The sequence below is a fragment of the Pseudorca crassidens genome, chromosome 11 (assembly GCF_039906515.1).
Source record: "Pseudorca crassidens isolate mPseCra1 chromosome 11, mPseCra1.hap1, whole genome shotgun sequence".
Classification (NCBI taxonomy): Eukaryota; Metazoa; Chordata; class Mammalia; order Artiodactyla; family Delphinidae; genus Pseudorca; species Pseudorca crassidens.
The window spans coordinates 70,575,706-70,593,706 of NC_090306.1; the positions used below are offsets into that span (position 1 = coordinate 70,575,706).

Sequence of the window (18,001 nt, forward strand, 5' to 3'; positions counted from 1 at the left end):
AGAGAATTGTTTCATTTCCGGTATCTTTGGTCTTCTAAAAAAACATGAAATATATAAAAATACAAAAGAGTAGGGGCTTCCCTGGTGGCGCAGTGGTTGAGAGTCCGCCTGCCGATGCAAGGGACACGGGTTCGTGCCCCGGTTCGGGAAGATCCCACATGCCGCGGAGCGGCTGGGCCTGTGAGCCGTGGCCGCTGAGCCTGCGCGTCCGGAGCCTGTGCTCCGCAGTGGGAGACGCCACAACAGTGAGAGGCCCGCGTACCACAAAAAAAAAAAAAAAAAAAAAAGAGTATATTAAGAGTGCAAAGCAATGTTTCTCAAACCTAGTTATGTATTAGAATCACTTGGAAAGCATTTGAACACAAACACCTCAGGATAAATCAGTCGGTGCCAGGGCATGAGTTTTGGAGTTTTGTTCTCGGTTTTTTAACCTCTTTAGATGAGTCCAAAGTGCAGCCTGGATTGAGAGCCACTAGCAAAAAGAATGACAATAAGATTAATACTCATATATGCATCATAAGCTTAAGAAATATAACATCACCAATTCCTTTTGTAAGGTCGGATCTTAACAAACGGCACCGCGAAACAGAGGAAAGCTTCAAGTGAGCTTTATTAGGGAGCGCTCCCGGGCGAGGTTCGCTGATCCGAGAGAAACGGGCCAGAGAAGTCGCACCCGGGCGAGGGTTGGGCAAGATTTTATAGGGGAAGAAGGGAAAGGGGTGTGGTGAATCTGGGAGGGCGCAGGGTATTCCTTATTTGGTGGTGGTCTCGGGTATCCTGGGGAACCGTTAGTCCCGCCCCTCGAAAGGCGGGAAGGCTGGGCCGGGTTCAAAGTCCTGTTCCTGGAAGTCAGTTCCTGGAACTGGGTGGTCCGGAATGTCTCCAGGGCAGTTTCTGGAACTGGGTGGTGCGGAGAATTTCGTTCTGATGCAACCTGTGAATCTGATTGTGTTCCCCTGCCTCGGGCCAGTTGGCCTTACACCTTTGAAGGCCTCTGTGTTTCTCTAACAGAATTACGGCCACTGCTCACCCCACATGTACAAAAGCATATATATCCTACACTTTGTATTAATCATGCCTTGCTTTTCTCTCATGGATCTCCAAATATTTTACTTTGTAGCTTTCTGGCCTTAGAAGTTTTTATAAATGGAGTTAGACTAAATATACTCTTCTACATAAAGTAGTTCAACGATTTACATTTCCTAGATGAATCTATTTGATGCATGTAGTTACCGTTCATTCATTTTCACCGTTGAATAGTATTCTGTTGTATCAACGTAAACCATTTTACTGTAATGTCTTGTGGTATCTTATTAATATTGTCTGTAAACCTGGCCTATGCTTTTTTTTTTTTTTTTTTCTGGGTGGTGCACGGGCCTCTCACTGTTGTGGCCTCTCCCGCTGTGGAGCACAGGCTCCGGACGCGCAGGCTCAGCAGCCATGGCTCACGGGCCCAGCCGCTCCGCGGCACGTGGGATCCTCCCGGACCGGGGCACGAACCCGCGTCCCCTGCATCGGCAGGCGGACTCTCAACCACTGCGCCACCAGGGAAGCCCCGTGGCCTATGCTTTTTCTTGTCAATTGATCATTAAGGAAATCTTATGAGGCTGTAAGTGTGGGTTAAGGCAGAAGGGGCAATGCAGCAGGATTAGTTGCTGCAGACATCTGAGCCATCTGGTCATTCAACTTACTTGTGCCTTTGAAGACTTGCTTTAGCTTGACATCTTTTATACCATTTCCACTTGGTTTTGAGTTGCTGATTTGCATGACTGAAGTAAAACTTGCTAAATTAGTTTAAAAAAAAACAGTCCATGACATGTTTCAAGGTCTCTGGATGCTCTCTGGTGGGATATTCAGTCTTTTCCAGGACCTAGTAGCAAGCAGAGTTGTTGTTTGCAGAAGAGGATATGGTTTTACTTCTATTGCTTGGGGGTTTGCAATGTGATTCTCCTGTTTGTGTTGGCTAAAGGCTCTGTACAGAGCCCTCCTTGCCCTGGACAGTTTAAATATCATTGGACTTGCTGGGTCATAAAATGCAATTGATAAACACATTTCACTATGGTCAGACTTAATGCAGAGTCTTCTTTTGCTTCAAGCCCCGTAACTCTCAGACTTATGGTTACTTGTTTAATGGATCAGAGCAGAACACTCAAATGTGACTTTTGCCTTCCAAATCCAAAAGTGCCTAGTAAACATTATGACTCTTCTTCAGTGCTAAGTGGAGCTGGGACAATTTTTCTTAAAGGGAATTTCCTAGCACTTTGTAGATCATTGAACCTCTAGAAATTTGACTAAGATGCTGGGCCTCAGAAATGGTATAGAGTTTATTTCCTTCTGGTACTGATAATCTCCCAAGGTGCTAGCTATATCCTACTCAGCAGAGCCAATTGGCATGATGGCCACAACATAGTGAACCAGGGTGGGATGAGAAAGTGAACAAGTTCGCTGTGGGTTGATTATGGTAGAGAATATGAAAATTGAAATAGCTTTGAGGCAATGCAGTGACGATGCACTAGGCCTATAACTGGGGTAGGCTATTTGGAAGTCCTCCCCTTCACACTGCTGACCCCCAGCCCACACTGAATATTCCAGGAATTCTCTTCTTCCTGTAAGATTTCTCTAGCACCCTGCACCAAGAAAGCTTAACATCAAGCTCATTTTAAAGCAGAAAATCTTAAAGGAATCTGTTGTTGGTTACCATGCGTATATTGAAAGGGACATTCAGAGCTAAGAGTCGATACATGGAAAACTGACACAGTAGGCATTAAACAGCAAAATAGACCAAAAAAAAACTTGATGCCAGCCAACCTCTGTCACCCACCATTCTGCTAATAGCACAGTGGGCTCAGACATGAAATAACAATGGTGGCTAGGATGGAGTTTGCATGGGCTCCCATTCACCAAGGGTGCTACTGGTGAATGAATGTTTTACCTGCCAGCAAGAGACCATTGTTGTACCTCAGTCTGGCCCCATTCCTGGAGGAGACCAAAGAGTTAATTGGTAGGAAATTGAGTACACCAGATTCCTTACATCTTGAAAGTCAGTGATTTGTCTGGAAATGACATGTATTCCATACTCCTGTTTGTTTAACTTGCCTGCAGAGAGCCTTAGGCAGCACCCCTCTATGAGGGTTTATAGTTGTTTGATTCACTGAGAAGATATGTGATATAATGTGCCTCATACTAAGAACCCCTCTAAAGCAGAGGAGTTGTAGCTGTGAGCACATGACTTGATATCCACTGGTCCGATCACCTTCCAAACCACCCAGAAATTTTTGACCTGCTATAGCAATTGAATGGATTTTAAGGGTACGACCTGAGTACTGCCTGGAAGATGGTATTCTACAAGGATTGGGCCCCATCCTCCAGGACACAGCATACACCCTAACTAGCAACCATGAAAAGGTGCTCTGTCCTGAGTAGTTAGAATGCAAGGAACTAGAACCAAGAACTGGAAACAGGAGTGGCCTCACTTACCATCACTCTCGATGATTTACTTGGGGATTTTATATTAACTGAACCCCCAATTCTAAGTTTATAGAGAGCCTGGTTCCCAGGGAAGGAATGCCTCCATCAGGGGACACAGATTCCTAAGAACTTTTATTCCATGGTTGCCATCTAATCACTTTGTGTTTCTCATTCCAAGAGACCAGCAGACAAGAAGTCACTATATTGGCAAGGGTAATTGACTAATCCTTAGGCGAAGTTAGAGCTTCTGTTACACGATGAAGGTGGAAGAGACTATATTTACCACCCAAATGATCTAGGTGTGTGTCCTGTGTCATTTCTTTGCCCAATGTTGATGGTGAATGGATGAGGGCAGCAGCCACGGCTAGAGAAAGCCTTAGTGAACAGATGCTCAGAATAAGTATTTTTCACCCCACACATAAAGCACTTAAACCAGTAGATGGGGTAGCCAAGAGTGAATCTGGAATGGTCAGTAGACAGTGAATGTCAATTATATCTCCAGGAACTGTTGCAATCGTGAGGGCTGTAATATGTCCACTAACTTTGTCCTTGCAAATTTACACAGGAAAAGAGATAAACCAGAATCCTGGAGTTGTTTCCAGGGAGGTGAACTTATATGAAGCAGGTAGCTCCAAGTGTGGGTAATCCTAGAGGCTATGGGGAACCAGCTTCTGGTGAATCTAGATGCCTCGCTCATTCCCCCAGCCGCTAGGAATGTTGACTTCTGACAACTCACAGCTGAGGCCCTGCTCGGCATGGCTGGCAGCCAAAGAGAGCAGCTTTGCCCAAGTTTATGGCTCCTTCGCGGAGGATACTGCATTCAGTGACAGGTGCAACATGGAGGTTAAAATGCCCAGCTTCCTTGCCTCAATTTGGGACATCTCTGAAGGGCCATCCCAGTTCCAAAACTTCTACAGGATTGACTAAGGCCTCTCTTGTAATTGAATTTCAGTTCAATTTCTCCCTCTGCTCAATCATGCTTAGCTTCCTAACAATGTTTTTCGGGAGAGCTCTCATTGTTAAATGTCCTGAATGCAAGTCTTTTCATCAAAGTCCTTTCTCTGGGGTACCTGAGCAAAGACAATGTCCCACAGTCTTTTACATTTTTATATGTGTGTGCTTTCTCATACCTTTTTTTTTTTTTTGCTTCAGTTTTTTAAAAACTAATTTCTAGTTCACTAGCACCTAGTTCTAGTCATTGTTTTCAGCTGCGTTCAGTCTGCTGTTCAACTCATTAATTACTTAGCTTCAGATATTTTCTTTCTTTCATTTACGGAATGTTCATTTCATTCTCTTTTATAGATTTTAATTCTCTTTTAAATTCTCCACCCTTTGATCTACTTTGCCTCTCTTTTTCTCCGTTGTTTTTTTTTAACATTAACCACAGGTTTCTGAAAGGCCTTGTTTGCTAACTCCAGTATCTGGCTCATCTCTCCTCTCCTTTGCTCATGAGAGTTGGTCATAGTTTCTCATCTCCACACTTGTAGTAATTTCTTGATGCATGTTGGACATTGTGCTATAACTCTTGAGGCTCTACATTATGTGATGTTCCTTTGTGACATTCTGCTATAACTCTTGAAGCTCTACATTATGTTATCTTCCTTTGTTGGTAAATAGAGCGAGGCTTGGAGCACCTGAATCCAATCAGACGTTAATTAAAATTGGGGCTGGGTTTCTGTTTTATGTAAACCCAGCCTACTTCTGCTTTGCGCCTGCTCATCATGTTTGCTCTGCTCCCTCTCTGCCTGCAAAGGGTTTTGATTCTAAGTCGGTGAGTCTCTGTCTCCTCCAGTTTGGAAGACTGCAGAAAATTTAACTCTACGTCCTTCAGAGATCTCAGCCCAGCTCTTCAGTCTTCCAGCTTACCTTGCTTCAAAATACGGCCAATTCCTTGAAGGTAAGACTGTAGTATATCTGAGTTAGGTTATTTCCACAAGACTTCTGGAGATTTCACTTTGCCTTCAGGAAGCTTTTGGCCTAGTTCTTAGCTTCCTGTATAGCACCAAAACTTAGCAAATGTTCTGCGAGGAGCAGCAGTTGCGAGTTTGAAAACCCTCAGGTTTCCAATTTGTTCCACTACTCCTGCAGAATCACTAAAATTTTTGCTAGTTTCTCTTTTCTGTAGCCAAGGGCCTGGCTGATCAAGCCAGAGCCTCCACGAGCACCCAGAGTTAGAAAATGTCTGCAGGAGAAAGAAAGAGAAAAATCCTTGCTCACAAAAAGGAGTTTTTCTTCTTTCTGGAATTTTAGTTTGTTGCTTCTGAAGTTCTCTGATGCTTTTAAAATATGATATTTATAACTTACCTGGTTTTGTGCAGTTTTGCAGCAAAAGTGCTTTCTTGTCCTGACGTATTTTAAAACAGAACTCTTGTCATTAGTTCTTAACTACATCAGTTAAACATTGTTAATATTATGGTTTGGTAAAATCAAGCTTTCAATGATTTATTTGAATTGAATTTATTTATTACAACTTAGCTTCTGGGTCAGTTTCTTCTTGAAGTACTTTCTTTAGAAGTTCCTTTAAGGAGTGTTTGTTGGTGGTAATATTCTTAGTAAATGTTTGCATAGAAATGTCTTTAAATCACCACAATTCTTGAAATATGGTCAAATTGGGTATACACTGAATTTTCTCTCTTGAAGATGTAATCCAACTCTCTTGCCTTCCATTGTTAAGAAATATATTGTTGGTGAAATGTAAGCTCTTTGTAAGTTGTTCTGTTTTTCTGATGGGCTTTAAAATCTTCTTTTTACGTTTGGTGTTTTTCAGTTTGCTTGGATGGCTCTGACTATAGATTTATTTATTTTATTGTGCTTAGGATGTATTTTGCTTCCTGAATCTAGAATAGGAGTCTTTTATCAATTCTGGAAAATTTTCTTATGTCTGAATATTCCTCTGCCCTTTCTCTCTAGGCTTCCTAGAAGTCCAATGAAATGTTTATTATATTGCTTCACTACTTGTTCTAAATCTTTTACTCTCGCCTGTATTTTGCATCGTTTCCCCCAAGTTTCATTAGGAATAATTTCTTCTGACCTACCCACCAGCTTACTAGTTCTTTGTATAACTCTGTCTGTTCTGCTGTTAAATTGATTCAAAGAGATTTAAATCTCCAAAGTTTCTGTTTGATTCTACTTCCAATCACTAGGGTCAACTTTTATAAACATATTTTAGAACACATGACTATCTTATTTTCTTAACCCTTCTTTTATATTTTATATTTTTTTTCTGTGCTACATTCTAAATATTATTTTTATATCTTTTCAATTCATTTATTCTCTCTTCAGAATTTAATTAGTATCTAATCTAATTCAATTATTACATTTTTATTTCTAGAAATTACATTTGGTTCTTTCCAAATCTGCATGGTACATCTCAAAACTCTGTTACTGTTTAATTACAATTTTAATGTAGCATTTAATATGGTATTTTATTAATAGAAACATATTATCCCTGTGATAATTCTAATAATTGTTGCTTTTGCATTTCTACTTCTGCAGTTTATTTTTTCTGCTCTCTTGTGCATGGCGGCTTGTCTCCTTCTGTGTTTTATTATTTTTATTTGTAAAATAATCCTGGAATTATATCTTTGAGAATATTTGATCCTAGATTTAAAGTTTATTTGCAGAGAGAGAATTTGTATTTCATCTGCAACGTACCTGGGGACTCTAACAATTTGAGGCCACTCTAATTTTTGTTTGGACTCTTTTTTTTTTCCCCCCAACACAATTGTGAGTATTAATTTCAGCATCCTATCCTATTGAGGGCAGGTATTCCAATTATTTCTCTCTGTGGAGCAAGTTTTTTTTTTCCCTAGTTCAATTATTTTAATAATCAAAATTATTAGACTAAATGTAGTTGAAAGTAAACCCCCAAATTTCAGTGGCTTTAAGAGAATGAAGGTTTATTTTCCTCATGCCAAGTCTGATGTGGAGTGGGCTGTCCTCTCACATTTTTAAACTGTACTGTGTGGAATACATTACCTCTAGAGGGCCAGGTCTGGAAATAGAGAACATCATTTCCATCCGCATCCTACTGGCCAAAATGCTGTCACACAGTCCCCAAAAAACTGCAGGGGAGGGTGGAAAATGGGCCTTCCTCTGTGCCCAGGAAGAGAAAGGATTATGACCAACATATAATACTGTTTCTGTCACATCCAGCAAAGTTGAATGCTTTTCTGGTGTCCAGCATTAGGTGGAGGTCTCCATTCTGACTTCCCAACTTTCAGGGGACCTAAACTTTTTTTTTATGCTCGCCTTAAGTCAGGCTTATGGTCAGTTAAAATCAAATCCTTGGGAATGCCATTTCTAGTGCTTCAGGGCTTTATGTATTTGTACTTTGCTGACAATTCTGGCTTCAAAGAATTGCCCTTATTTTTCTGCCAGCTCATCAGTGAATATTTTTAAGGGTTTTTGGTTTGTTTGCTTTTTAAATTGGGGTATAGTTGCTTTACAGTGTTGTGTTAGTTTCTGCTGTACAACGAAGTGAATCAGCTATATGTATACATATATCCCCTCCCTCTGACACCTCCCTCCCCACCGCCCCATCCCACCCGTCTAGGTCACCACATGTGCACTCTTCTTAGGTATTGTGTACCAGAAGATTTCTTAGGACTAGTCTGACATATTGCTAAAAATGGAAGTCAACCCCAGTCTTTTTGAGAGTTTATTCTGGGCCCAACTGATAGCCCAGAACACTGTGATTTCTCAAATGGAAGAAGAAACTTGGTGGTTTCTTCATTTTGAAAGTGTATGAAATGTTAGGGCTGCCAGATAGCTGCTTCCTAGTCATACCGCCTCTCTCAATTTTATACTTTATGTGAGAATCCAAGTTATTCCCAGACCAAGTTATTTGAATTGTTTCCAAGGGGCTGCTGTTATCTAGCTTTCATTTAAATCGGTCCTGTGTTATCTTTCTCATTATTCTTCTTTCAAGATGTCCTTCAGGGACATTTTTTTTTTTATTGTATAATTCCATTTATGTGAAACTTCCAGAACAGGCAAATCCATACAGACAAAGTAAACTAGGGGGTGCGAGGGGCTGGGGGGCAGCTGCTAATGGACGTGGGGTCTCCTTTCGGGGTGATTCACAACACTATGAATGTACTAAACCCCTGGATGGTACACTTTCAAATGGTCACAACGGTGAATTTTAATGTTATGTGAATTTTAGCTCAATAAAAAAAAAAAAAAAATCTTTAAAATAAAACGCACAGGGCTTCCCTGGTGGCACGGTGGTTAAGATTCCGCCTGGCAATGCAGGAGACACGGGTTCGAGCCCTGGTCCAGGAAGATCCCACATGCCACGGAGTAACTAAGCCCCTGCGCCACAGCTACTGAGCCTGCGCTCTACAGCCAGTGAGCCACAACTACTGAGCCCATGTGCCACAACTACTGAAGCCCATGCGCCTAGAGCCTGTGCTCCACAACAAGAGAAGCCACCACAATGAGAAGCCCCTGCTTGCCGCAACTAGAGAAAGCCCATGTGCAGCAGCAAAGACCCAATGCAGCCAAAAATAAATAAATTTATTAAAAAAATAAATAAATAAATAAAACGCACAACAGGTGCTCCAGCTCTGACGTGTATATCTCTGTCATAAAAGAGAAAGGCGGTAAACAATAGCGCCAGGGGCAGGGGCTGAGTAGGCCCCGTCACGTCTCGGGAGCGGAGAGCCGGGAGCCCAGAATCCTGGGGCCGCAGGGAGCCGGAGGGGCTGGGGCCACGCTGCTGCCACATCACCGGATCGTGTACTTGTCCCACTTCTTCTCAGGGTCGTAGGGCTCCCAGCGGCTGGCGGGGAAGATGTGCTTGTTCTTCTCGTACCAGCTCCGCAGCACCACCTTGCCCGCGTGCGACTCGTCCTTCTCCACGGTGGCGTCGCTGAGCAACCGCACGTCATCGTGAACGTCGAAATTGAAGAGGGGCCCGCTCTTCCCTCGCGCCTTGGTGACGATGAAGTCATAGAAGCTGTGGTGGTGGGGTATGATTAGGTCCTCCTTGATGTACATGAGCTTATCCACCCCTGCCGACCTTAGTTCGCTGAAGTCTTTGCGCAGGATTTCGAGGGCCTTCTCCAGGAACTGCTGCATAGTGTTGCCCTTTTTCATCTTGACTGTACGCCGGTGCCCAGAGCCATCCCAGTAACTGAAGGTGATCTCGATCTCCTCGCTCTTGATCTTCTCCTGCTTGGCTTCCCACTCCTGCCGTAGCTCCTCCCGGAGCCGATTCTCCTCCTCCTCCCGGTCTCGGTCAGGCAAGAAGCTCGTGTCCACATCTGGGTTCTTCCCCAGTTTCCTCTTTTTTGTGATCTCTTCCCTCTTCAGCTCCTCTTCGTTGCCTGCCTCATCCTCTTCCTCCAGGGTGAAGGACAGGCTGGAGATCTTCCGCTTGGCCTCCTTCTGGCGCTCCTTCTCTCGCAGCTTCTCCAGCTTCAGCTGCAGCTCCTTCGACTGCTCCTTCTTGGCCAGCTGCTTCTCCCGCTCCTTCACCAGGGCCTCCTGCTTAGCTTTCATGTCGTTCAGGGTCACAAGACCCACGGTGCTGGACTTGAGCTCCGCCTCCACGGCATCGTAGTGCACAGAGAACTTCTTGTCAATGTTGGATTTCATTATGTTCTCCTCCGCGATCCTCTGCTTCATCTGCTCCATCTGCTCGTGCTGCTTCTCCCGCTTCTTCATCAGGTGCATGGCGCGGCCTGCCTCGCTTGCGGCACCCTTGTACTGCGCCATGGCGGCAGCGACAGCGACAGCGGTCCGGCCGAGTCTCTGGGCTGCAGCGGCTGTGGAGGCGGGCAGTCAACTGACCCCAGCGCCGTGACGTCGGCTACTGGCTACCGGCTACTGGGGGACTCGCTGCCACCGCGCCCCGCCCCTGGCACGTGACTGCCCTTCAGGGACATTTAATCTGTGGGGAAGAAAAACTAATTTGATAACAGAAGATACAGTTGACACTTGAACAACACGGGTTTCAACTGCATAGGTCCATGTATACACTGATTTTTTTTCCATAGTAAATATGACCCAAGTTGGTTGAATCTGAAGATAAGGAGGAACCCTGGATACCAAGGGCTGACGATAATAAGTTATATGAGATTTTCGATTGTTCAGAGGGTCGGCATCCCTAACCCCCAAATTGTTCAAGGGTCAGCTGTAAATTCATAATTACCCACGTTCCAATTACAACTAAGTAATATAAATGACATCAAATATTGAATTTATAGTTAGCATTTCCTTTTTAATAAAACTTTAAGTAAAGCTCCCTTGTAGTAAAAACACACTGAAAACTCAAGAATTAAGATGTGGTCCAATCCAAGATTATTTTATTGTGAGTTGTCAGTTATAGATCATGAACTAATTTAAATGTCATGTTTAATTACCTGTGAAGATTATTTTGTATTTTCTTCAAAAAAAAGATTACTATGGCATAGTTGATTTTATTTGTGTTAAGTTGTTATTAATCAGGACTATATATTCTCATATAGTGTTAAACAAATTTCTATTGCAAAAAATGCTTTAAAATTACTTTTGAAAAATTTTACAAACCTTAAGAGGCAACATTGGATGAGCTCAATTTAGGATTTTAGATCGAAATTGGCTTTAATTCATTCAGTGTCTTGATAAAGTCTCTTCTGTTTTTGTTACAATATTTCTAAAAGAATTTCAAATCTAAAAGAATTTCAAAGCCCCAATTTTCTTTTTTGTTTTTGTAAACTGACTTCAGGAAATCCACCATAAATGTTTGCTAAACAGTAGAATCAGAACTACATAAGGCAAACTTAAAACTTTTTCAAACTCTTTTTCTCAAATTATATCTTTCAGCTTGTCAAATGATATTCCCTGTTAAAGATTGATATTCCCCATTAAAAATTGTTTTTCTATATTGCTCCCTTTAAATGTTTTACTTTTCTTTCAATTATCAAGAAAAGTTGATTTTATGAAGCTAATTGATTTGAACTTACCTTATTATAGTCTCAAATTGTCAAATTCATGACATGTACTCTAATACCATTGTCAGTTTGGTTATAGAAGGTAATTGTTGCTTTTAAATGTTATTATTCTTGACACTTTTTCTTGTCTTTAAATTTGATAGATAATATTCCCTTGTTTCACTCATTTCTTTCCATGGCAATATAGATTGTTGCATGAATAAGACACTGCAGCTTATAAACAGTACCTTTAAGTCCAATGAAAAGAGAACATGTATTAGTTAAACAAAATTCAGCTGAGTAAATTTGAAAATCCAACTGGCTTTATCCAATGATTTATGATTCTGGCAGCAACCCACCTAGTAAACAGGTGCTCCGAGGAGTTTTGCAAATTGGAAGGCTTTTCTAGATATAAGGTGGGACAAGGAGGTTATTAGCAAAAAACAAAACAATCAAAAAAGAATTGCTTCAGGCTGAGTAACCTTTCCTTAGAGGGAAGGGCAGGGAGTCTTATCATGCAGATTACCTCATTAGTGCTGACAAGCAAATGCCACACTGATTGGTTTAAAATTCCATTCCTGGGAGAGGCTGAAACTGCATTTGGGTTAGATACTAAGTCTAGGTGAGGTTTAGCAGAAGTGACTCCTTTCCAGGCTTGTTTCTTTTTAATGTAGTGTTTGCACTAAAAAAAGAAATCCTGTTCTGTAGCTATTGTGCAGGTTTTCTCTCAAACATTGCTTTGACTTTATTCACGATTCCAGCAAGGTTTCCAACCTGCATCTTATAAGTATTACAAAGGTGAAGGAATATCTGCTAATGAAAGCTAAACTGGCAATAGCTGGATATGGAGTATAAGCATCAGTTGGGCAGCACAAACAGAAGAAAATAGAGTATGTGAGGAACAGATGACAACACTTGAATTGGAGAGTTCAGGAAAGATCCAAGGAGGCTACAGGACTTGAAATAGTCTATTACACTTATTCTTCTTTTTCCTTCTCTATGTTAAGCCCTAAGCTTCTAAACATTTTATGAGTGACTTTTTTCTTTCGTCGTGGGACTATTTTACCAGATTAAGTTGAAAATGGCAACTTTTATTCATATATCTAACATCTGGAAAAGCACATTCTGTAATTCAGTTAGGTAGATTTTTTTTTTTTTTTTTCTGGTACCCGGGCCTCTCACTGTTGTGGCCGCTCCAGTTGCGGAGCACAGGCTCCGGACGCGCAGGCCCAGCGGCCATGACTCACGGGCCCAGCCGCTCCGCAGCATGTGGGATCTTCCCAGACCGGGGCCCGAACCCGTGCTCCCTGCATCAGCAGGCGGACTCCCAACCACTGTGCCACCAGGTAAGCCCTCAAGTAGGTAGCTTTTTATACCTTAAGGGAAGTCTTGTCAGTAGATCCCATTGAGATTCTTTCACCAGAGAAATTTCTATATACCCAACATTTTACAAACAATATTTGAGTGTTTTTGGAATTTATGCATTGATCCCAGGCTAAGAATATAATATTTCACTACCAATTCAATCAAATTTGAAAGTCTTAAGAAGGAAAAAGTAGACTACAATGATAGTGAATGATTCAGCTACTTGACTAGTTTCTACCACTTTTTCTGTGTATTTCTATAGCTTTGTGTCTTTTTGTTATGCAGATTTGAAGGGTTGAAAACTGTACTCCATGTATGACATACCCTAGATGAAATAAAGTATTTAGGGAGCCAGGTAGGTTAATGAGTTCATTGAAAAATAGTAAGACTGGTCTGAAGGGATTAGTTGTCTAAGGAGAGGAACGAGGAGGAGGAGGCTGGAGAAGTTTCCAGGGATCCAGAATAAACAACTTCTGATGAGAACTGTGTGTATTAGTCTGTTTGCACTGCCACAGTAAAATACCACAAATTGGTTGGTGTCAACAGAAAAAAAAATGCACAGTGTGCGAGTTGTGAGTTAAGTTTTATTTGGAGCAAAATAGCCCAGGAGACTATTTTAGGTAGCTCTGAGAAACTGCTCCAAAGAGGTGGGGGCGGGGGGGAAGGTCAATATATATGTGATTTTGGTGAAGGGGGAGTACATGCAATCAAGCACATATGTTTTGCAGACGTTTTCTGCTAGTCTCATGAAGGTTATTGCTAGTCACAAGGAGCAGATATCACCATGAAGGATTTTAGTGCTTTTCTAGATATGAGGAGATGCAAGAATTGGGCTCATAAAATCTTCTTCTGAAAATATCTATCTGAAAGACCTGTTCTGCCAGTTTTTCCCAGAGCACAGAGTGCCTCATTCCCGATCTCTACCCTGAACTCCTTTCAGGGGGTGTTGGTCAGTAGCTGCAGTGGCTCATAATTTGATCCTTGTAGAGGTAGATGGCAAGTGCCAATTTGTAGGTGACAGTGGCTTCAAAAAAAGAAATGTATTTTCTCACCGTTCTGGAGGCTAGAAGACCAAGGTCTAGGTTCCAGCTCATTCCGTTTCTGGGGAGGACTTTCTTCCTAGCTTACAGACAACCTCCTTTTTGCCGTATTCCAAAATGGCCTTTCCTAGGTGCGCGTGTGGAGAGTACGTTTCCTGGTGACTCTTCTTATAAAGACATTAATCCTATCAGAGCAGGACCCTACACGTATGACCTCATTTAACCTTAATTGCTTCCTTAGAGACCCCATTTCCAAAGACAGCCACACTGAGAGTTAGGACCTCAACATACAAATTTGGAGGGGAGGGAAACAATTCATTTCATAACCCTGTGTGTCTCATAGTAGGCTGTAAGCCAATAAGGAGTAGCCGAGGGCGTTTCTCAAGTTCAGTTTCTGAGCCGTCTCTGTTCAACTCATCTGACCAAATGCAGATTCAGGGGTTTCTGAACTCACATATTTACTGAAATAAAACTTCTAGGATTGGGGCAAAAATATCAGTTTTAAATAAGACCAGGTAATTAATTTATACATCAAATATTAAGATTCATAGCCTAAAATACTTAAAAAGAGTTGATACTAGGAGAAATCAGTAGTTTCCATCAGAGAGGCTATTTTATTGAGCACTTGTTAGACTTCTACTGTGTATAAATGGAAGTGTTGATGAGGACAACATTTTTTTCTTCCAAGTTCTTCTGGCTGGTCTAAGAATTAAATTTACATGAGATAGATTAACAGGAGAAAAAAAAATTAACAATATGTATACGTGGGAGAGACCCAGGAAAACTGAGTAACCCCTGAAAATGGCCAAAACCCTCACCTTAAATACCATCTTCAGTTAAAGACTAAAGAGGGTGTTGGGGATAGGGGTTTGGGACTTCAGAGGGGAGGAAGGCAGATCACACTGAGATGGAACAGCAAATTTTGGGTAAATGTTGGGCCCTGCAGAGGCAATAGGGCAGAGTGGACTTTGATCCTAGGCCATGTTGAATTTCCCTACCATACCTGCGTCATATTCTCTATAGATATCGCTCTGATAGCTCTTATCTGGAACAGGCCCTTTATCTATATTCTTTGAGGCAGTTAAGAAGGATGTAACAAGAAAAACTTTCTGAGTCATTGTTATTTATTTATTTATTTATTGAATATTTATTTTAATCTAATTTTTAAAAATTGAAGTATAGTTGACTTATGTTAGTTTCCGATGTACAGCATAGTGATTTGATAATTTTATAGATTACACTCCATAAAAAGATATTATAATATTACTGACTCTATTCCCTTTGATGTATATTACATCCTGTGAATTATTTATTTTATAACTAGTAATTTGTACCTCTTAATCCCTTTTACCCATCCCCCAACCCACTTCCCCTCGGCAGCCAACTGTTCATTCTCTATACCTATGAGTCTGTTTCTGTTTTATTTGTTCATTTGTTTTATTTTTTAGATTCCACATATAAGTGAAAACATATAGTATTTGTCTTTCTCTGACTTATTTCACTTAGCATAATACCCTCTAGGTCCATCCAAATTATTGCAAATTGCAAAATTTCACTTTTTTTATGTATGAGTAGTGTTCCATATTGTGTGTGTGTGTGTGTGTGTGAGAGAGAGAGGTGTATAGAGATTTTATATATTTAAATATTAATATATATATTATTATTATCCATTCATCTGTCCATGGACATATGGGTTGCTTTCATACCTTGGCTATTGTAAATAAGGCTGCTATGAATATTGGGGTGCATATATCTTTTTGAATTAGTGTTTTCATTTTCTCTGGATAAATACCCAGGAGTTGAATTGCTGGATCTTATGGTAGTTTTATTTCTAATTTTTTTAGAAATCTTTATACTGTTTTCCATAGTGGCTGTATCAATTTACTTTCCACCAACACACCAACAGTGCATGAGGGTTCCCTTTTCCCCACATCCTCACCAACACTTGTTATTTCTTGTCTTGTTGATGATAGCCATTCTGAAATGTGTGAGGTGATAGCTCACTGAGGTTTTGATTTGCATTTCCCTGATGATTAGTGACAGATGAGCATCTTTTCATGTGCCTGCTGGCCATCTGTATGTCTTCTTTGGAAAAATTCCTCTGTGCATTTTTTCATTGGATGGTTTGTTTTTTTGATGTTGAGTTGTATGAGTTCTTCATATATTTTGGAAACTAACCCTTTATCAGGCATATCATATGCAAATATCTTCGCCATTCAGTAGGTTGCCTTTTCATTTTGTTCATGGTTTCCTTCACTGTGCAAAAGCTTTTTAGTTTGGTATAGATATCCCATTTTTTTCATTTTTGGTTTTGTTGTCCTTGCCTGAGGAGACATATGAAAAAAATAGGCTAAGAGCAGTGTCAAAGAGCATACTGCCTATGTTTTCTTCTAGGAGTTTTATGGTTTCAGGTCTTACATTTAAGCAGTTTATCCATTTTGAGTTTCTTTTTTGTACATGGTGTGACAAAATGGTCTAGTTTCATTCTTTTACATGTAGCTGTCCAGTTGTCACAGCACTACTTTTTGAAGAGACTGTCTTTCCCCGTTTCCTATTCTTACCTTCTTTATTGTAGATTAATTGACCACATGTGTATGGATTTATTTCTGGGCTCTCTAGCTCTCTAATCTGTTCCATTGATCTATGTGTCTGTTTTTATGCCAGTACCATACTCTTTTGATTACTATAGCTTTGTAGTATACTTTGAAATCAGGGAGTGTAATGCCTCCTGGTTTGTTCTTTCTCAAGATTAATTTGGCTATTTGGGTCTTTTGTGGTTCCATAAAAATTTTAGGATTATTTGTTCTAGTTTTGTGAGAAATGCCATGAGTATTTTGATAGGGATTGCATTGAATTTCTAGATTGCTTTGGATAGTATGGCTATTTTAATATTAATTTCAATCCACAGCACAAAAAATTATTTATTTGTGTTGTCTTCAATTTCTTTCACCAATGTCTTAATGTTTTCAGAGTACAAGTCTTTCACCTCCTTGGTTAAATTTATTCCTAGGTATTTCATTCTTTTTGATTTGATTGTAAATGGGATTTTTAAACTTTCTGATAGTTTATTATTACTGTATAGAAATGCAACACATTTCTATATATTAATTTTGTATTCTGCAACTTTACTGAATTCATTGATGGGGTCTTGTAGTTTTTTGGTAACATCTTTAGGATTTTCTATGTATAATAATCATGTCATCTGGAAACAGTGAGTGTTTTACTTCTTCCTTTCCAATTTGAATTTATTTTATCTCTTGTCTGATTGCTGTGGCTAGGAGTTCCAATACTATTTTGAATAAAAGTGGTGAGAGAGCCTCATTGTCTTGTTCCTGATCTTAGAGGAAAAGCTTTTAGCTTTTCACCATTGAGTATGAAGTTAGTTGTGGGTTTGTCATAAATGGCTTTTATTATGTTGAGGTATATTTCCTCTATACCAACTTTGTTAAGAGTTTTTTCATGAATGGATGTTGTATTTTGTCAAATGCATTTTCTGCATCAAATGAGATGCACATGTGATTTTTATTCTTCATTTTGTTAATGTGTTAACTTTTAGAGTTGCTTTTAGAGTTGTTGCTTTTCGAGTTGTTCTATTTGTAGTTGTAGTTTTGATGTATCTGTGAGGAGGTAAACTCAGAGTCTTGATCCCACCATTTATGAGTCTTCTATTTTTTAAAAATAATCAGCCTAAATTAATCTTAATGCCAAAAGGACACATTTTGGTGTGGCAAATTTTGCTCCCCTACACTCCCACCTTTGAAACTTCTCCAAGAAATTTCACAGTCCAGAAGCTGAGTTGGTAGATTGTTCCATGTTATTGAGTCACTTAGTTCTGACAATAGGTCAGTCCAGTTAAATTCATTTCAAGAGGCGCTGATGCAGGTGGGCTCTCAGAGTTAAGCCTATAATATGCAAGCAGTCAGGATTTTAATAAGATGCATTTCTATGGGTGAAAGAAAAACAATGGTTAATGATTGGAACAAATTATAAAACCAGTCTCTGGATCCTGAGAGCTGCCAGATGAGATTTCTAGATGTCAGGCTCAAAGCATCTTCAGCTGGAGTGAGGGCAAGCAGCGACAATCTGACAGATTTTCCTGTTTTATATTTTAAGTGTCTCTGATGATGTCATCGAGTGTTTGGGTGAATTTTCTGAGTGGCTTACATAGCAACAGGCTCAAATATTGTCTAAACATGGACTGTTGTTGTG

General features: G+C 40.4%; 1 protein-coding gene and 1 pseudogene across 3 annotated transcripts in view; one reads left to right on the forward strand and one right to left on the reverse strand.

Moving 5' to 3' along the window:
* The window catches only part of TMTC2 (transmembrane O-mannosyltransferase targeting cadherins 2), an 862,038-nt gene that overhangs the window by 442,430 nt on the left and 401,607 nt on the right, over positions 1-18,001 (forward strand). The gene's annotated exons all lie outside the window — the stretch shown is intronic.
* Positions 9,160-10,222, reverse strand: LOC137202965 (protein FAM50A pseudogene; annotated as a pseudogene).